The sequence below is a fragment of the Triticum aestivum genome, chromosome 1D (genome assembly GCF_018294505.1).
Source record: "Triticum aestivum cultivar Chinese Spring chromosome 1D, IWGSC CS RefSeq v2.1, whole genome shotgun sequence".
Taxonomy (NCBI): domain Eukaryota; kingdom Viridiplantae; phylum Streptophyta; class Magnoliopsida; order Poales; family Poaceae; genus Triticum; species Triticum aestivum.
The window spans coordinates 416753993-416776355 of record NC_057796.1 but is presented as its reverse complement, the minus strand read 5'-3'; positions in this window follow the sequence as shown (position 1 = coordinate 416776355).

Below are 22363 nucleotides of genomic sequence, written 5' to 3'. Positions count from 1 at the left end.
TCAATAGATTGCATGCATTGGAATTGGAAGAACTATCCTAAGGCATGGCATGGACAATTCCACGGCCAGAAAAAAGGTTCCACTATAATCCTTGAAGTGGTGGCCGATCAAGGGACTTGGATTTGGCATGCTTTTTTTTGGAATGCCCGGATTTTTGAATGATATCAACGTTGTTAATCGGTCACCACTCATGAATAAGATTGCAAATGGTGAACTGTCACCGGTGCAGTTTGTAGCAAATGGACATACATACAACCATGTCGACTATCTTGTGGATGGCATCTACCCAAAGTGGCAAACATTTGTGAAGCCGTTGAAAAAATTGGAAGGTAAGAAAAATCTTGATTTCCACAATGCTCAGGCGGCGGCTAGGAAAGATGTGGAGAGAAATTTTGGGATTTTGCAAGCCCAATTTGCTATTCTGAGAGGACCGATCCAAAGATCCTTTGGTACATCATGCGCGCTTGTTTGATCATGCGTAACATAATCATCAAGAATGAGCGTGGCCAAGATTTAGACTACTCTCAGTATGAGCTCTTGGGACATCCCGTGCGAGTGCGGCGAAGGGCTGCAAGGGTAGCCCGATTTGTTGCCTCCTATCATTCCATTCGACGTGCCGAAACACATGATCGGAGCAAATGGACGGGTAGCACGCGTTGGTACATCAAAGATGACGTGCCGTCGTGCCGCACGGCCGCCGCCAGCTAGGGGTCGTGCAGATTATCGGTCGCTTCAAGGAAAGAATGGAATCGGGAAGACTGGGGAATAACTGAGGCAATAGTGCTTTGAGATTGAAATATACACGCGTCACTAATCAGAGTGGGTGCTCCCCCTCCCCGAGGCGCTCCCGCGGGCGCCCCCGGGAGGAAACCCTAGCTCCGCCCCCGTCGCCCCTTCGCCTCAACCCCCTCCCTCGCCGCCGCCTGGGGCGTCGCCGACCAAAGGTCGTGTGGCGTTGGCGGCGGCGGGGCGGCTCTCTCCCGCACGCAGTTGGGGATTCCGCGGGGCGTTCCCATCTGCCTGGTGGTGCCGGGCGTCGGGCCGACCCTGCCTCGGCTCCTTCTCCCCCTCCCGGCGTCCTTCGCTGGCGCCGCCTCCTCCCTCCGTGGTGGTGGGTCGCGGGGGATGCGGATCTGGGATTCCCTGCCTAGATCCGGTGGATGGTGGGGGTTGGTGTTGGCAGCAGTGGCCGGCGGCCCAGGCGTGGTGGCGACGAGTCTCGAGGCCTCTGGGCATCGTGGAGGTGTTGGCGGCGGCGAGTGCTTAACCTGGTGGTGGCGGCAGCCGTGCACGGGAGTTGGATTCCTTCGAACAGATATGGGTGAAAACTCGCTTTCGGCTACTGCCAAGGCCGACAGTGGCGGCGCTATCTGCATCGTTCCCTTCTTGAAGGCATCGTCGTGGAGAAGTTCCAGGCCACTCTCTGCTACCTTCGAGGGAAACCCTAGATCGGATGATCGGATGACGGCGGCGCTCTAGTGTCGTTCCTCCCTTTGGGGCGTCATTCTTGGAGGTGCACACGTGATCGAGGGACCAAAGGACGGATTCTTTGGTGGAGCGGTGCTTCATCTCACTCATTGATGGCGGCGGATCTCGACGGCATGGCGTTGTGGTGACTCGGCGTCCGATGCGTGGAGATGGACTTGCGCAGGAGGGTGACGCGGTCTGGCGTCGTGGTGGCGTCGACGGCAGCTATACCGGGCAAGGTAGATGCAGCTGTACAGTTCTGAAGATGGATCGGTGGCAGGTGGCGCGGCGGCCTCATACCCGGCAGGCGTCCAGGTTGAGGAGTGCGCCGGACCGGTGGGTGCCCCATACACGGCAGGCGTCCTGGATGGGACCTCAGGTCTTAGATGGTAGGTTTGGCTGCGAGGTCTGTTTGGTATTAGGCCCAGACTATCATCATCCCTTCATCAATTGGATAGAAGTAGCGACAGATGTTGCCTAGACGGTGGCTTTAGTCTTAATGCTGTATTACTTTGTAAGGTCTTGTGTGAACAATTAATAAAATGGTTGTATGCATCGTCCAGATGCAGAGAGGCCGAAGGTCTTCCTCCTTTTTAAAAAACTAATTAGAGTGGGTCGGGGGTCTCCCCACTGTTTTATTCTTCATGTCTTATTTTCTTTTTTGACAATATATGGACTTCTGGCACATTCCGTCACACGACAACATCTTCACCTCACCTCAGTTAAAAATAAACAATCCTTTACCTCACCCATCACCCACCTCCTTGCGTAGTCGGGAGAGTCGGCGCGTCCCCGGATGACGGTCATGCACACGCAGGACGGAGAAAGAAGAAACCCATGATGCATGATGGGTGGGTGCACGCGGTCGGTCGGTGACGCGCCGCGCCGCGCGCGCGCGCATACGTACATCATTGCGAGATAGCTTAGGCATAGCACCCTTGAAGCCCAAGGCAGCGCGACGACCCGGACACGCACGCACACACCAGATCGACTGTCATCAGCGGCGACAGATCAGATCGACGAGTGACTGACAAGGAACACGGAAAGGAGTGCGGAGTTAACAACAGCGCGCCAATCCATCGGTGCCACGACTTGCTTCTCCTTCTTTTCCTTCTCGACGAGCTCGCATGCACCGCACATCATCAAGCTGCACGCTGCTTCACAGCAAAGATACGTACGTTTGATGAATGAACGAAGCCGATCGGGCAAATGATCACTCGGCCCGCACGCCTGGCCCGTCACGCAGAGAGCTCCTCCAATGAAAATGCGTGCTTAATCTTGTCTGAAATGACGCCGGCCGCGAGGCTATAATGCAAGTGATGGTCCGATCAGTGATCTATTCCTGCCGACATTTTTCATGGATCGACGGGTGATAGATCAGCCAGTTGCTATTGCTTGGTGGTTGGAGTCCAGCTGCAGGTAGCCGGCCCTTGAAATCCCTGGCTCACTCCGGACCACGCCTGCCGCTGCCGGCCACGTCAGGTCCGGCGACCACCGTATTGAGCAACACATAGTAGGTGGCGACGGTGACATCCGTGGAAACTTCTTCCATGGTGTGACAGGAGCCAAATCTATCTATTTGAAGCTTGATTGATGTGCCTGATACGTACTGTACGTGCTGCTACTCGGCAAAATCGCTGCTCAAGGTACTGTACTTGGAACAGGCTCGTCAGACCACTCGAGCATGTCGCCAGCATCAGCTAGATCAGGCTACAGCTACATTGGGCCAACTCCACCGCGTGACCCCAAACAGACGTCCATTTTATCCGGATTCTGTCCATTTGAGTAAGGCAATGAAGTCGTGTCCGGACGTGTCCTGAGATGCGGTGGCCGTGCGCCCAGCGCGCGGCCGCATCCGTTTGCCCCATCTTGTCCATCTTCATTTTAAAAAGAGAGCAACGTTTCAAATGCCAAGCCCTAGTTCAGGCCAGTGGCCCTAGTTCACGCCGGCAACAGAGCCAGCGACCTACACGTCAATCGCCGGTAACACAGCCAGCCTTCAAAATGAATACTTGTCCTCGCCGGCAACACAGCCAGCGGCCGCCAACACAGCCAGCCTCCAAAATGAATGTTTTTCTCGCCGGCACACAGCCGGCGGCCCAGCGGGCGGGCGGCACCCATGCCAGCCTCCAAAAAGAACGACCACGGCCGATCGGACGACCTAGTTCAGGCCGTCGGCATCGAACATCTCCTTCTATCTGGCCTCGAACCAGCTCCTCGTCTTCTCGCTCATCTTGGTCAAGTCCACGCTCATGATCACAAGGGCCACCTCCTTTGCTTTGGTTGCGGCATTGGTGGCCTCGATGTCGAGCTGCCTCTGCCTGGCCTTGACATTGGCGGCCTTGATGTCGAGCTGCCTTTGCCGGAACGCCTCCTTCATGTCGATCTTCCTCCTCTTGGCCGCCTCCTCCATCTCAAGCTTCTTCCTTTGAAGCTATAGGTATTGCTTCATTTGCTCGTCCTTGCTTTGCCGCTTCTTCTCGTCCCTCACATCCTTTTGAGACATCATGCCATGCAAAGTCTCATGCAAGGCCATGGATGAGGCATTACGTATGTCGTCCACCTTGTAGTTGGTCATGCCCCTCAGCCTCTTCAACGCCTCGCCATCTCCACCTCCGACGAACTTGGCCGTCTTCTTGCCTCTCTTCCTTTGAAGTTCACGGTATTGATCCTTGAACTTAGGGCAAGTGTTGATGATCGTCCAACAATGCGTAAGAGTGAATGGCTTGTCATTGTGTCGGGCCTTGAATGCTTCCAAAGATTAAAATGCCTACACCACATGATCAACAACAATTGAACATGCAAACATATACGAGGCCAAAGTCTCATGGCCGTAGCAAGGAAAGGACTAGGATAAGGAAAGCATACCATGTCCCCAACGCCGAGACCACTCACGGGCCGTACTTCAACGCTCTCAAATGCGGCGCAATACTTGTTACACTCTTGTTAGATGAACAACCACCTCTTTTGAATCGAGGTGATGCCACGGTTGCTTGTAATTTGGTAGGGCTCAAACACCTTCCTTTCATGGAATGTTTTGTGGACTCTCGTCCAAAAAACAAGGCCCTTTTGTTGCGCGCCGGTCTTTGGATCTTGGCTAATCTCCATCCAACATTGGCAAATCAACTTGTCCTCATCTTGTGTATATGAACCCGTGCGAATGCTCTTCCTCCTCTTTTGTGCGTCCACTCTTTGGGTGAGATCGTCGATGAACAATGGCTCGCCACCAATATCAATGTCATTGACTTCTTCATCACCATCCCCTTCGCAATAGATGTCATCGTCTTCATGCCACGAGTCACCATGGTCGTAGTCAGCACGGTCGGCGGCCTCTTCATCGGCAACGTACTGGGCGCGGCCATCCTGACTTTGGGTCTCGTCGGGGTCGTAGGCACGGCCAGGCCCACCCTCGAAGATCACATCCTCCATGAACTGGTTGTAGAAGGGGTCGTCGACCGGTGGCGTTGGTGTTGGCATTCCGTCGAACAAGACACGGGGGGATGGCATGGTGCCCGTAAACGGTGGTCGTGCATGCTTTCTTTGCATCTTGACGGACGGCGGCCGGCCACCGCTGCTGGACCCAAGCGTGACGTTGAGGTCGATGACGGCCGAGGGGCGCGGGGTGGACGGCGCGATCACGCCAACGTCCGGCGACCCCGAGAAACGGGTCTGGGCATCGTGCCTTGGCGGGGAAAGCCGGGCGACATAGGCGTGGTCCGCGACGTCGACGACTGGCAGAGCGGCGGCCGGGCGACCGACGAGCCTGTGCTCGCCGCGCCGATGGCCACTGCTGGGAAACTGGCCGGACGGCACATGCCAAGCATGAGGAGGGCGTGCGCTTTGTTGACGATGTCCACCTTCTCGTCGACTGCGACCTTGCGCCGCGCGGCCTCCATCGCATCGCGCTCGGCGGCGAACTTGGCCACGGCGGCATTGACCTTGACGACCGCCCTCCGGCTCCTTCTCTTCGCCGATTCCGCGTCCAACTTGGCGATCTCCTCCGGCGTGCACTCTGCCCGCGCCTTCCTTGGCTCCTTGGCCGCCTTCTTCTTCACCTTTCAGGGCGGGTCGACGGTCAGGCCGCCGGAATTCGGCTGGGCATCGGCCATGGACGGGGGAGGGAGGGGGCGGCGGGAGGGACGTGGGAGGGTTTGAGGAAAATGGCGCCAAATGGGGCGTGGCGTTTTTTTTGCTTTGTGCCACCGACAGGCGGGCCAGGGAAGGACAAGCGCGCGCGTCCCGCCCGTCTGCGCGCTGTCCGTTTCACCCCAAAATCGGCGCGAACTTGGGCCGGGATGAGTCGAAAGCGGACAAAAAAGACAAAAATTCGTTTGTTCCCGCGCGTTGGGCCGTCTGATTTGTCTCTTTTACCCTAAACGGACGAGGCCGGACAGAATCGGATCGCGCGATGGAGTTGGCCTTGTCAGCCTCAGCCACACGGGTTCCTTCTTCGTCTTCGCGCAGTTTGAGTCCTAGAAGGAGATAGAGAGCGCTTTGCCTCCTTGGACCTCTCGTCTCCACGCAAAGTCCTATCAGATCCCCTTTTTGTAAAGGAAAAAAGGCGTGCTGTTGCTTTCTGAGCTACACTATTCGTACGTAAATAGAGATGACGTGGTCTCCAAATATGTACAATTCCGAGTGTTAATTCTCGCATGAGTATGCTAATAAAGACTTCTATATTTTGATATTACGGAATTATTTCATTACAAGTCCAATAGTAGTATTTTCCCATGTGTGTCAAACTAAAATAAGTGTTCATACAATATGGTTCAGAATAGGAACGAATCCACTACACACATTCTGTAATGTCCATTTATTTACAAACTAATCTTGTCATTTTGCCCGAAGAGAAGATACAATACAGCTAAACCTACCAAACCCAAAACAAAGAGCGGCAAACTCGAACCAACAAGGTCACCAACATCGCCGGAGCCAAGACCGGGGACACCGCGAGCGAGCAAGATAGCCCCTTCAAGAAGGAATACGGCGCCGAGACACCGTCGCCATCCGGTCCGGAGGAACCGGACCTAGGGTTTCCCCTGAGCTCGAAGAGGGGCGCAGTCGAGGGCCTTGACAACGCCTCCAAGGAGGAAATGACATCCGCAGACGCCGCCGTTGCCAGCATCGACAAACCGAGCAGGGATTTCTCCCTGGCCTGAGGCTAAGCAATCCCATAGCCTCCGTATTTGGAAACAAGGATGAGGAAGCCAACGCTGATCGGAGCCACCATGTCGGAAGGGGGGTTGGCGGGCTGCACCTGCCATCGGAGGGTGGCACCTCCTCCGGATCCACGAGAATTGGATCTGGGAAAAAGGGGAGGCTTTGAAGTGTACAAGGTAGGGTAGACGGTGAAGTAAACCACGAGGGGGTGGGGCGACGGCGAACAGCAACGCCGACAAGCTAGGACTAGAGGGACGCAGATCCGAACTGCCATGGCCATAGCCGTCGGGACGTCGAGGAGCCAGGCGAGCGAGAAGGGACGCAGCTGCTGGGTTCTCGAGGCCGGAGTCGCCCGGCAGAGGACACCGGCAGCCATGGACACCGGAGAGATGCGGGTCCAAGTTCGCCGGGGCCGGAGCAGCGCCAGCAAGTACCCCCCTTGAGGGGCTTCGTGACTGCCTCTAGCAATGTAGCTTCGTCGCCTCCGTGCATGAGCCATCACCGCGGCTCGGGAGGGAGAGGGCCGCCGGATACGAGGGGGCCGCCTGCGGGAAGGCAGACTGCGAACACCCCCACGGCCGGCCGCAGATCCCGCACCCAACCCACGACCAGTCGCACCAGCAGGGCATGGCCTCGCCGCGGAGGGTGGAGGGAAGTTCTGCTGGGGAGGGCGTCAGGCAGGGACGTGCAGCAGCGCTGGGAAGAGTGGCGCCCGCGCCAGAGCCAGGGTGGGGGTGGGGAGGACGCGGGGCTGGGGGTGGGGGAGACGCGCGGGGGATGGATCCGGCCAGCGGCAGCATCCTGTGGCATGGCGTGGCGGAAGCGGGTGGGGGGTGGCGCGTCCCGGCGGCGGCTGGTGGATCCACGGGGCGGGGAGCGGGAAGCGCGTGGGGGACGGATCCGCCCCGCCACCACCATCCCGGGGCGCGGGACGGCTTCGCCGGCCGACCCTCCGGCGGCGGCGCAGCGATGGCGGGCGCAGGGGGTTCCTGGCGGCGGTGGATGCGTTCCCCCCAATTCCATGGGTTTCAATGCAATCTTCTTGTTGTGTATTTCTATAATTCCTAAGCCCAATACCCCCCCCCCCCAATCCACGGGGCTTTCCCTTGTCTCCAGTTTTAACAAGGTTGGCATGTCTGCGGCAATGCCGTCGTGTCATCTCTAAAACAGGTTGAAGCAGGTATCCATAGTTTAGAAAGTTGAGGGACCAAGGATGTCTGATGTCGGAGTCGAGGAGTCATAGATGTCTAATATTTGAGTTTTTCTCAAACTTATACCTGGGTGAGAGTCGAGGGACAAAAACATTTATTTTTATTATCTACAAAAGAAAAGATCCACATAGTAGCAATCTTCGAAGGCGGTTACTTATGACTAACTTATGAAGGTAGATGATAGAAACTAGGGATAAAACTACTGTACTTTAGCAATCGATTTTTAGCAAACCTCTTTTTAAGAAGATTTTTCAGAACATAAATTTTACTATAATGGTTTGGTTCGATTAGGATTACAGAAAAATCATATTTGGAATCGGAAAGTCTTAAACCGCTTTCTACAAATCCATGTGTGACTTTCCTACCCTCATCTATTATGCCCGTGCGCATCACAGAGAAAACTAAGGGCCTTGTAAGTAGTAACAATATTGTTGAGGATAATATAAACACATTTATAACAAAACGAAATCTCGGGTTTAGGGTTTTACGAGAACCAAATCTAGATACGAGAACAAACAAAGTTTTAGTCTGTTATGAGTTTAAGGAAAATTGGTTCCCTAAATAATCGTTAACCAAACAACCCCTTGACATACTCTTTTGCAGGTTCTATTACAGAGGCAACCTACTCTTACATTTCAATTACAGAACTATGATGTGTCGACTGTCGAGCATATTATCATATAGATTGTTGTTCAACTATAGCCACACAAAAATTAGCACATTGTTGACAGACTACATGTTGATCTGACTTCTTGATACGTCTCCAACGTATCTATAATTTTTATTGTTCCATGCTATTATATTATATGTTTTGGATGTTTTATATGCATTAATATGCTATTTTATATTTTTGGGACCAACCTATTGACCCAGAGCCCAGTGTTAGTTTCTGTTTTTTCCTTGTTTTTGAGTTTTACAGAAAAGGAATATCAAACGGAGTCCAAATGAGCTGAAAATTTACGGTGATTTTTTATGCACCAGAAGAAGCCCACGGAGCATCGGAGTTGGGCCAGAAGAGTCCCGAGGCAACCACAAGGGTGGAGGGGGCCCCCTAGGGCACGCCCCCTGTCTTGCCGCTGCCTCATGGACCCCTCTAACGTGAAACTAACGCCAAAAATTCTTATAAATCCAGAAACCTCCAGAAAGAAATCTAGATCGGGAGTTCCGCCGCTGCAATCCTCTGTAGCCACGAAAAACCAATCGGGAGCCCGTTCCGGCACCCTGCCGGAGGGGGAAACCATCACTGGAGGCCATCTTCATCATCCCGGCGGTCTCCATGACGAAGAAGGAGTAGTTCACCCTCGGGGCTGAGGGTATGTACCAATAGCTATGTGTTATCTCTCTCTATCTATCTATCTATCTCTCTCTCTCTCTCTCTCTCTTGTTCTTTATTTGGCACAGTCTTGATGTATCGCGAGCTTTGTTATTATAGTTGGATCATATGGGGTTTCTCCCCCTCTACCTTCTTGTGATGAATTGAGTTTTACCTTTGAGGTTTCACTATTATCGGATTGAATACTATTATGGATTTGAGAACACTTGATGTATGTCTTGCGTGGGACACCCGTGGTGACAATGGGGTGTTCTATTGATTCGCTTGATGTATGTTTTGGCACTCAGCTCGCGGATTCCCGAGGTGACATTGGGGTGATCTATGCATAGGGGTTGATGCACGTTTTCTTTCTTGTTTCTCCGGTAGGAATCTTGGGGCACTCTTTGAGGTTCTCTATGTTGGATTGAATATTATGAATATGAAGTTGTTTGATGGATATCGTATAATTGACCCACGGATGCTTGTGGTGACATTGGAGTATCTAGGTGACATTAGGGTTGATCGATGTGTGTTATATGGTGTTATTTTACTAAGACTCTAGGGCTGTTTGTGACACTTATAGGAATAGCCCAATGGATTAATCGGAAAGAATAACTTTGAGGTGGTTTCGTACCCTACAAACAATTTCATCTTATGTTCTCCGCGATAGGAACTTTGGAGTGACTCTTTGTCGCATGTTGAGAGATTGCCATATGATTTAATTATGTTATCATTGTTGAGAGAACTTGACTAGTGAAAGTATGAACCCTAGGCCTTGTTTCCAAGCATTGCAATACCGTTTTTGCTCACTTTTGTTACTTGCTACCTTGCTGTTTTTATATTTTTAGATTACAAAAACCTATATCTACCATCAATATTACACTCGTATCACCATCTCTTCGCCGAACTAGTGCACCTATACAATTTAGCATTGTATTGGGTGTGTTGGGGACACAAGGGACTCTTTGTTATTTGGTTGCAGAGTTGTTTGAGAGTGACCATCTTCATCCTACGCCTCCCACGGATGGATAAACCTTAGCTCATCCACTTAAGGGAAAATTGTTACTGTCCTACAAAACTCTGCGTCTGGAGGCCCAACACGAGTCTACAAGAAGAAGGTTGCGTAGTAGATATCACTTCTCAGTATATTCATCAAAACAAAAGTGTCATATATGCAGCAGTGATCAATATATCTTTTGCATTTTTTCTATCACCTAACTTTATGAGCACTTTTCCTAATTGTATAAAAATCAGCTAATTAAGTAGCAAAATTCTCAGAGTAACAGTATAATTAAGGAGACAACCATAATACCATAGTAATAACAATATAATAAACAAAAATATAGGAGGGATTATATTGAAGAAAATAAATCTATTTCCTCCTCACCCTACCCACGCACACAACCCTTTATGTTTTCCCCGCCCCCAATGGTGGAGGCAGGGGGTGGCTAGCAGGGGCTCGGGTTCCAGGCCAACATGCAGGTTTTTAATTAGATCACTGATTACTTGCTGTTAAAACCATGTTGTCTGGCCCTCCCCAATATGTGTTAACATCACTTGCCCCGCTTCAATCTGTTTTTCTGGCTCCGCCACTGCTACATGATATGGTAACTATGGATGCTTACATGCACATCCTATCTTTTACTACAAACTAACGGACAAAACAATCAGTCCATGATTTCTTTTAGATAATAAGGATCTTACATGTATATCCTATCTTCTACCACAAACAAACAAACAAAACAAACAAATTATGATATCTGAGCCATGGACGCGTACCCACCAAAAATACCTTGTATGCTGGATTGGATTATTTTCTAACTCCGCCACTGTTGCATGATATCGTAACTATGGATGCTTTTTTTGCGGGGTGTAACTATGGATGCTTACATGCACATCCTATCTTTATCTTTTAGTACAAACTAACAGACAAAACAATCAGTCCATGGTTTCTCTTAATAATAAGGATGCTTACATGTATATCCTATCTTCTACCACAAACGAACAAGCAAAACCAACAAATTATGATATCTTAGCCATGGACACACATCCACCAAAGATACCTTGTATGCCGGATTGGATTATTTTCTAGCTCCGCCACAGTTACATGATATCGTAACTATGGATGTTTTTTTTGCGGGATGTAACTATGGATGCTTACATGCACATCCTATCTTTATCTTTTAGTACAAACTCAAAGATAAAACAATCAGTACATGGTTTCTCTTACATAATAAGGATGCTTACATGTATATCCTATCTTCTACCACAAATGAACAAGCAAAACCAACAAATTATGATATCTTAGCCATGGACACACATCCACCAAAGATACACTACTAGAGAAAACCTTACTAGTGGCGCTGGTTTTTTTACATACCAGTAGCGCGGGCACCCGCGCTACTGCTAGGGCGCTACATCTATTATTTAACAGTAGCGCGTTTCTAAACAAGCGTTGCAGCTAAAATACTTAGTAGTAGCGCCTCTTTCTCCACCAACACTACTACTATCATCACGTAGTAGTAGCGCCCTATTTTATCCCCACGCTACAATTAGGTAAATAGAAATAAAAAATAAAAAAGAAGTCAGATGCAATATTCATGGAAATCAAGACAAGTCCAGTGCAAATAAACTGACTTCATAGAACCATCTCACAAACATTAACGATGATACCACATTTAATATAACCACACAATCTCACAAACTCATATATAGTAGTCAACAATGCATGGATAGATCATAGTTGATAAGTCTACTAGGTAGTCATACTAACATATATATGGTTCAGCAGCCACACGCATGCATATGTAGTTCTAGATGATATCGATGACGACCATCATCCTCAAGCCTAGGCGGTGGGTGTTCCTGATAGTAATTAGGATTGCCTGTCTAACATGAAGATTCTTGCCGACGAGGAAGCTCTTCCACCCAACCGAGTTGAAGTGTGTGCGACCGTCCGTGTCCACGTCGTACGCACAAGTGGTGACGGAGCCCCTCGCGGTAAGGCATATTCCAGCAGAGCCTTCTTCATCAGGCTTGATACCACAACTCTCAGATAGGCTCTTTGGCAATTTCTGAATAAGAAAAACATATCAATTAATAAGTAGCCTCACACATTCTACACTATCAAAAGACAGTACTACATTTCTGCTAAGCATGAATTCTACTAATAAGTATATATGGATTCTACACTATTAATAAATCTTTGGATTCTACACGATGCATATATATCATCGGATTCACTAAGCATATAGATCATCCGATTCACTAAGCATATAAGATTCACTAAGCATATATATCATCAGACTCTACACTAAGTATAACAATAAAGCATATATATCATCGGATTCACTAAGCATATAGATCATCGAATTTACTAAGCATATATATCATCAGACTCTACACTAAGTATAACAATAAAGCATATAAGATTCACTAAGCATATAAGATTCACTAAGCATATATCATCGGACTCTACACTAAGTATAACAATAAAGGGACAATTAGTTTTGTGCCCCTAGTTGTGTCCCCCTAGTTTGAGAAAGTCACCGGTTCTGTCCACACCACTTTGGAATTCTTTCATTTTTGCCCTTCCGTCACGGCTCCGCTTGGTCAGCGTCGTTTGACCACATACGACACTCCGTTTTGGACCCTGCTTGCCCCCCGCTAGGACAGAACCCACTCGGGCCCATCTCACTCTCATCCCCACTCTCTCTCGTTCCCCACTCTCTCCCCATTCCCACTCTCACAAACCCTAGCTAGGAGGCGACGGCGGCGACAGCGTTGACGATTGCGGTGCCCGCGGTGACTGCTAGAGATGGTGGACGACGGCGACGACAGCGGTGCCACCTGCGGCACCCGCGGCCGCAAGGCAAGGATGGTGGACGACGGCGACGGCAGCGGTGCCACCTGCGGCGCCCGCGACCGCAAGGCAAGGATGGTGGACGACGGCGACGGCAGCGGTGCCACCTACGGCGTCTGCGGCCGCAAGGCAAGGACACGGTCGCAGACAACATTAGGGTAAGTCCCCCATCCCAGATCTGCTGTTTCTTCCTCCCCTAGATCCCAGATCTGTTGTTGTATGTTGATATCGTGCCCTGTTTGCATAGGATTGATCCGTCTAGAGCATTTAATATCAGTGTTAGAATGGAGACATGCACTTTAACTGTTGTTGGTACAGAAGGAAAAGAAACTGGCTTCACATTTCCATTAGTGGTGGACAACAACAGCACATTTGAGCAGTTTAGGGCAACAATATTTGCCAAATATCCATGGGGATTACATGATGCTGTTGAGCTAAGGTACTGGGATGTGTCAAAAGTTGCTTGGGTGCCTGTTCAGTCTGATAATGAGTTAGGTGCCATGTTTGCAAATAATGCACAAACCATGTCATGCAATCTGGAAATCACTGTTATTCAGAGGCGTAGGCCCCCCTCTGGCTCAGAAAATAATTCAAATCCCACTGCTTCAAGGCCCTCTGGTTCTAAAGCATCTGCAAAACCTAGGACTAACACAAGGGGAACAAGTAGCAGTTGCAGGCCGCCTACAACCCCAAGTGCAAATGCTCAGTCTGAGCATTCTTGCAGTAAAACCCAAGCTAAACCTAGCATACCAGTTGATCCTGTTGTGGAGGAAGCAGAACCTAATGCAGCACTTTTGTCTGATGAGGAAGATGAGAAACTTTATCCAGGCTATGGTCAGCACAACAATGAGGAAGATCATGTAGATGAGGAGTACATTCCTGCTGAATTCTCTGATACAGATGAAGATGAGAAGCAGGAGGACCTGGACAATGGATATTTTCAAACTGAAGATGAGGACAGACCTGTCATGATGTATGACAGAGATAATCCCTCTATTGGGGAAGGTGTAGTTTTTTCCTTCAGCAATTGACTACAGAAATGCAGTTGCAACTTTCTCAATTACCACTGAAACAGAGTACATCACTTTGAAAAGTGACCAAAGAAGGTTTACTGTAAAATGTGCCTCTGATAGATGTAAGTGGAGGCTACATGCCTCTTTAATGAGGAGAAGCACATTATTTCAGGTACTAATGCATTTTCTGTTTTCCTTTCTATAATTATTGTTCAAAATTTATGTTTCATGTACTAATTGCTTGTTCTTTTTTAACAGATTAAGGTCAACCCTTACCCTCACAACTGTCCAAGTGTTAACAGATCTCAGAGATTGAGGGCTGCAAAGAGAAGATGGATAGCAGATGCTTCTATGGCTTGGATTAGAAAAAAAAATCCAGGGATAGGTCCAAAGGAAATTCAGCACAGGTTGACAGAGAAGTATGGAGTGGAGGTGCCATATAGTAGGTGTTATTTTAGTAAAGAGATGGCACTAGACAAGATGTTTGGCAAGTACAGTGATAGTTTCAATCTGATTTATTCATTGAAGGCTGAAGTTGAGAGAACATCACCAGGCAGTGTAGTTGAAATTGACAAGCACACTGTGGAATACTCATTGAGAGGAAAGAAACTGCACAAGGAGTGTTTCAGAAGAGTGTTTGTGTGCTTCAAGGCATGTCAGACAGGTTTCTTGGAGGAGTGCAGGCCTTACCTTGCTGTGGATGCAACAACACTGAATGGTAGGTACAGGGGCCAGCTTGTTTCTGCTTGTGCCCTTGATGCACACAATTGGTTATTTCTAGTTGCCTATGGTGTCATAGAAGCAGAGTCAATTGAGAGCTGGACTTGGTTCTTCCAACAACTAAAGAAAGTAATAGGACATCCAGAAGGTTTAGTCATACATACTGATGCATGCAAAGGATTGGAGACTGCTGTTGATGATGTATATGCTGGGGTGGAGCACAGGGAGTGTATGAGGCATTTGGCTCAAAACTTCAGCAAGAAATTCAAAGGCAAGTTCTATGATGAGAATTTGTGGCCATGCTCACTTACATACAACATTAAAAAGCACAACTATCATCTGAATTAGTTGCACAGTAGGCCCAAAGTTAAAGAATATTTAGAGGAGCATCACACAAAAATATGGGCTAGAGCACACATCAATGACATTTGCAAGGTAGACTATGTGAACAACAACCTTGCTGAAGCTTTCAACTCAAGGATCAAGAAATACAAGGGGCTTCACATAGTTGACTTGTGTGACAAGATTAGGCAGTACATTATGCAAAAATTTGATATAAGGAACATGATTGCCATTGATCATTTTGAAGGCCATCTCATTGTTCCATCTGTGATGAAGGCCTTAATGGCAAAAACAAAAGCTTTAGAGATGAGTTTGATTAGGAGAAGCCCAACAGAGGCTGAAGTTACTGCTACTGACAGAGAAAAAAGAGAATGGAGGTACCCTGTTGACTTACACAAGTGGTCTTGTAGTTGCAGACAATGGCAAGTAACTAGTAAGCCATGTATCCATGCTCTGTTCTTTATCACTTCTCTTAGAGGTGAAGCCAGTGGAATAGATCAGTATGTGCATAAGTTTTATTTTGTTGAGAAATTCAGAGCTACTTATGCTGACAACCTTCCAGCTTTGGAAGGGAAGCAACAGTGGGAAATTGTGAATCCAGGATTTAAACTTTCTGCTCCAAAACAGAGCACCTGGCAGGCCGAGGAAAACTAGAATTAGGTCCAGTAGTGAAGGAAAAGGACTAGGTCCTAGGAGGAAAAGATGTGGCAGGTGTGGAGGACGAGGACACCATGCCAACAAATGCGAAAATTCAGTTGATGCAGCCTTTGGTGAAGATGAACATTGGGGAGCTGAGAATGCAGAAGAGCCAGAAGTGCAAGTGGCAACAGTGGAAGTAGATGATGGAACAGATGCAGAAGATCCACCACAAGAGCAACCTATAGAGCCAACACCAACATCTACACAAGCTACTGTAATCAGGTGATGTTTGTGTATGTTTGTGTATATATGTTTGTTTTCATGCACTATCATATGAAATGTGACATGCTTGCACTTTTCACAGCCCAAGAAAGAATTATAAGAAGGCAACAGATAGAGGAGCTTCTCCAGCTAAGAAGCAGACAACAACAATTGAAGTTCCTGGTGTGCTAGCCCCCAACCCAGCAAAGAACACCAGGAGCAAAACAAGGCTAGCCCCCAATCCAGCTGAGAACACCAGGAGCAAAAAACTCAAGTTTTAGTTCTTCATTTGCACTTGCTGATGACTGTTTGAGATGACTGTATGTTGAACTAGTATTTTCACTTACTGTTGAACTACTGTTTGAGATGTCATGATGTTGAACTAGTATTTTCACTTGCTGTTGAACTACTCTTTGAGATGCTGGCTATGTCATGCTTTAATTTGAAGTTGTTTGATCATATGTGATGCTTGCTATGTCATGCTTTAATTTGGGGTAATTTGAAGTTGTTTGATCATCTGCTAATATGAACCTTCTCCCTAGTCGTCTGCCAATATGAACCAAATTGTCGTCGACGACGACAATTTGGTCATCTCCCTAGTCATCTGCCAATATGAACCAAATTTTCGTCGACGACGACAATTTGATCATCTCCCTAGTCATGTACCAATATGAACCAAACTGCAGCAATTTAGAACACCAAATAGCATTACATTAAGATTGGTACATTACAAAGTTCATCCATATCCTGCACTACAACAACAATAAACGTACTTGCTTCACTTAGTGGCTTGATTCTGTGATAACACCGATAAAGCCACAACTACAACACATACAACAATTCCACTAAACAACACTACCCAAACATTGAGCATCTCATCTCTCTCCTTCAGTTTCTTGTTCAAAGCACGGTTCTTCTTTGAGAGCTCCATATTTTCCCTCTGCAATTTGTGAGACTTGATCCAGCTGCGTTCAATCTCTGCATGTAGATCTTTAAATGCAAGGGCCACACGCAGTGGAGGAGGAGGGTCAACCCAAACCACCCACTTGCACTCATCTGGCAACTAATTAGATGAACAAAATTAGAAATTTCAAAATAACAACAACCTCCCAAATTGACAATGAAATTGACAAGCAACTACTTACATCAAGAGGGCAACCCAAAAATCGTCGGCCCGTGCTAGCCCCTCCCCAAGCCACCCGACGAGCAGGAACTAGGCCATGTCCAGGGCAACGGTGCTTAGATCTAGGCTCCAAGCCGGAAAATGATTCGTCTGGGTGATGGTACTCCGAGACGAGCTCCACAATCCCCATCCCATGGATCTAAATCAGAAGAAGAGAAAAAAATCCCCAAATCAGAGAAACCCTAGAATGAGGGGGTCAAATGGTTGAAACCCTAGAAAATCCCCAAATCCCCACGGAGTTCTCCACTTACCTCTGCGGCAGTAGAACCAGCCGCCGTCGAGGAGTTTGATGACGGGAAGCTTGTCGTCCGCATCTTCTCCTCCCGCTCGGGCCTCTCCCACGGCGGCTCTCGATCCCGTTCTTCATGAGCTCTCCCACTCTCTGTTTGTTTCTGCACGTGAGCTCGAGGAGGACGAAGCGGTATCGGGGCTGGGGCAAAAATGTCCAAAACGGAGCGCCGTATGTGGTCAAACTGCGCTGACCAAGCGGAGCCGTGACGGAAGGGCAAAAATGAAAGAATTCCAAAGTGGTGTGGACAGAACCGGTGACTTTCTCAAACTAGGGGTAAAACAGACGCGGGGGGGGGCACAACTAGGGGCATAAATCAAATTGTCCCAACAATAAAGCATATCATCAAATTACTACAGTAAATGCAACATACCATGATATGCCGATCAACCATGGTACTTGTCACGTGGGTCACGAATGGCACCCCGACGAAGTCAGCACGTGGCAGAATGATGTCCCATAGGTTGCACACCTCCTCCTCGCTCAACCTCATTCTTTGAGCTACGACGGCTTCACCAAGTGGGTCATTATCATCCTCATCATCTTCATCATCTTCTTCTTTATTGACATAAATAACGGCCAGCTTGGGTCTTTCTGGTCAGAAGGAGAAGCTGATCAACTGACCACCGGTGATACGCATGTGGGCGATGAAACGGACCCATCCATGTCCTCCCACCTGCGTCATATTTCTTCCTTTCTCGACCTCCATAGTGTAGGGGCCCCCAGGAGCCTCAAAGGTCACAGAGTCTCCGGTCAGCTTGTTGAATTCTGACCTCACATTGCATGGGGCGATCTATGTACAAAAAGCAAAATGATATATACACGATGCATTAATGCCAATAACACTAAAAACAAAATAGTGGTTAATAGTTTCATATAATTTATTACCGCCGCATGAAGAAAACTAGACTCGAAGTAGATGCTGAACAGCGTGCCAGTTGCAAGGCTGCTGGCGCACCTTGACTTGCACCGTCGACATGATGGTGGTGGTGGTGGCGCTATTTCCCTAAAGCAATATGATTAGAGGATTAACGATCCAAAAAGTAAACATAAAGTTTTCAATACACACATCAGGTTTTGAATAATATACACATCAGGTTCACATCTTAGAGAATACACATGAGGTTCACATGGCAAGCAAAATAACAACTAAATTGTAGTTCCGTTCAGACAATAACCTAATAGAGATCATGTAACCCAAACAGAGCCTAATAACCCAAACAAAGCCTAATATAGAATTCACAAGTGGGTGAAAATGTAGCCAACATTTTCTACTACAAAATATGAGCACCAGACTAAGAGGTAATACAAGGGAAGAACAATCGCACACAGAGATAAAAGATAGCATCAACCTGTCCCACTAGTAGAAAAAGGGCCATTTGTCCCGGTTCGTAAGGGCCTTTTGTCCCGGTTGTTGAACCGGGACTAAAGTGTCGTTACTAATGCCCTAGGCCTTTAGTCTCGGTTCTTACATGAACCGAGACAGATGAGCCTCCACGTGGCCCGTGCGGCGAGCCCAGGCAGGAGGCCCTTTGGTCCCGGTTGGTGGCACCAACCGGGACCAATAGGCGTCCACGCGTCAGCAGCTGGCAGGAGCTGAGGTTTTTGTTTTTTTGAAAGGGGGTGGTTTAGGGGTTTTGGGGGGTTAATTTAGGTGTTTCATATATTGTGTTATCTAGCTAATTAATAGAGAGAAGTGTCCTCTCTTATCTTCGTGGTTGGTCGACGTACGCTACGTATTATACATATAGAGAGGACTCGACATGCTAGCTAGTAAGCAAATGAAGGAAACAGAAGATCGTCATGAACAAATGCATACAGAGGGAAGTGATATCGACCACCTCTCCTTCTCCGAGAGATTGGTCGAACAACAAGTTCTCGTATATCTATCCGACACTACTGGCTACATATATACAATATAATTATCTCTTACAATATAATCTCCTAATTATATACGAAGTCAAGGTCCACATGGTATTCTCCGTCTTTAGCGATCACGTGGTCAAGGAAGAATGCCGCCAATTCCTCTTGAATTGCTCGCATACGATCTGGTGGTAGGAGTTCATCCCGCATCCGAAAGATCTAATTTGAAGAAGGGGGTCAATACATATATATATGAATAAATGAAACTCAACACAAATGATGGTAATAAAATAAAATTATGAATATTATTGCTTATGCACTTCATATTGTTTGTCAGAGTAGCCCCGCTCACAGGTCGTGTGGCGGATGGACTCACAAACGTAGTATACACAGTAATTATTCCCGGCTTCCTGCCACAACCACTTTACAAGAAATAGAGGTCAATCAAACTGATAAGCAAGCATGCTATAAATGGTATTAATGAAACTAGCGCTTGAATCACTAGGAGATGCGCGGAACATGCTAGTAGTACTTACTTTCGGGTGTCTAAATTGCAGCTTCTTCGGCAGTCCCGGAGCTTTATTGGGCCAGACAAAGAAAACAATTACTTGATATCAGGAAATGAACAAAGTTGCTGATATGGTGCGATAATGATCGATTTAACTTACTTCTCGAGCATTTCAGTCATGTCCGCATACTCCTTAGGATCTTTTCGTCTCGAGTCTAAGACAGTTACTAGTCCCTACTCAAGCTTAATCTCTAGGAGAATATAGTGGAACCTGCGCACGCATGCATAACTCATCAATTACATTACTATAACCTGGACTAATAAGGGAAACCGAATATGCACAAGATAGTAACACTCACTTGAAGTTGTAAAGAAAGAGTATTATATCTTTGTTTTCATTTATTACCAATGATCGTAGCAAGTTGGCCTCGGTCTTATTGGCATGAAATTCAACCTCATATGCATCTATGAGATTTGTGTTAATGAACCCAATATCACCGATTTGTCTTTTCTTCAATTCGGCGATCTTCAATCTGCATAATATAGTGAGGATAATTAGAAATACATGCAATGAAAGAGCTGACCTATATATAGAGACTTAATGACAGAAGTAGTACTTACAGACAATAGCAAGTGACCGTTAATTTATCGAGGGCCTGTTGATTGAAAAACTGGAAGAACTCCTCAAATGGAACATTCAACAGTTCAATTCCAACGAGGTCATGCTCCTATTTAACTCTCAGTGTCAATATATTCGTCCCCCCAGACTCTCTGCAGGTTTTCATGTACCAATCATGGAATCTTCGCATCATCGTTGTTAGAGATCTTTCATCTTTGACGAGAGGCTTCCCGTACTCGTATTTGTGTTCGTCCACCTCCAAGAAATCATAGTGTACATCGTCGGGCAGGTAATCTCCAAGATTGCTATAACCGGGCAGCATCCTCGGATCATTAGCGACGATATCGCCAGACTCCTTGAGCGGGGCCGGGGGCATGATTGGTCCGCTTGTTCGCCGAGCTGGGCAATTTTTTTCCCAGCTCGTCGTTTTGCTAACCTTTGATCACTGATAGTACTTCCCGACCGCGCCGCTTCGAGAAATGACTTTTCAATAATGTGGTCATAGTTGGCTTTTGGCAGAGACTTTGGTGGTTTCTTCAGGGCATCCACAGTGCGCTTCGCTTTCACCGGATCTATCTTCTCCTCCGGAGGTGGATGTTTCTTTGCTTTCACCCCTTCAAAGAATTTCGTCACTTCGGCTCGCACGATATTCGTGTTTTCCTCCACGGTCCTCTCGTATGGTAACTTCGGCGGAGTCTTCAGAGAAGGACCGAATCTGTATTGCCTCCCGCCTCTGGCTGTACTGCTAGACGCCGGAGCAGACGAAGCGGCTGCGGGTGTCTTCTTTCGTGCTTGCTTACGAGGCGGAGGAGAAGGACTACGACGCGTCGGAGCAGCCGTAGCGGTGGCGGGTCTCTTCCGCCCTTGCTGGCGAGGCGGAGAAGGAGGAGGCTGGCTGCTCGGGCGCGCTGGCGCAGGCGGAGAAGGAGGCGGAGTGCCGCCACGCGCCGGAGAAGGAGGCTGAGTGCCCTGATCACTCGCCGGAGGAGGAGGAGGCGAAGGAGGAGGCGGAGTGCCCTGACTCGCCGGAGGAGGAGGAGGCGGAGGCGTCCAGTTCGGAAGGTTGATGAGCTCCTTCCGCCATAGGCATGGATTCTTCAGAGAAGAACCCAGCCGAGTCTCCCCTTCACCGGTAGGGTGGTCAAGCTCGAGGTCCTCATATCCGTCCGTTATTTCATCCACCATAACCCTAGTATATCCTTCTGGAATCGGCCGGTAGTGGTAGGTTGCGCCAGGTTCAGTAGGTAAAACAGAGCCAACAGCCGCCTTGACTTTGAATTTCATCCATTGCGTCATAAGGTGGCAATGTTGAGACTCCGTGATAGCATCCATGGGGTAGCTAGCAGGAGTTGTGAAGACAGGCTCCAGCTGAAGCTGCTCGGTGGAAGCCACACTGCTTCTCTGCTGAGATGGCGGGGTAGCTTTAGGGGAAGCTTCGGCAGGTCGTTTGCTGCGATTTGCTTCTCGTTCCTCTATCGCTTGTACCCTTGCGTGCAGCGTCTGCAGTTGGGTATGCTCCACTTTCTTCCTCCTCTCCTGGCATTTGTAACCCCCTGCGTCCGGAAACCCAGCCTTCCACGGAACGGAGCCTGGCGTGCCTCGTGTCCGTCCAGGGTGCTCAGGATTCCCGAGGGCCATTGTGAGCTCATCGTTCTCTCTGCCTGGAACGAACGTCCCTTGCTGCGCTGCCTCGATATACTCCTGAAGCCTCGTGACGGTTATTCTCAGTTGCTCGTCCGTCCAAACGCACTTCCCTGATACAGGTCCAAGGATCTGCCAACCCCGAAGAACCAAGTCCGGCAACGGTCTGGCCAGTTCAATGTCTTTGGTTCGACCCCTTTATCAATCAGGTCATTCTCAGCCTTGGCCCACAACGGTCGGGCTTTGAGGTAGCCACCTGACCCCGTGCAATGG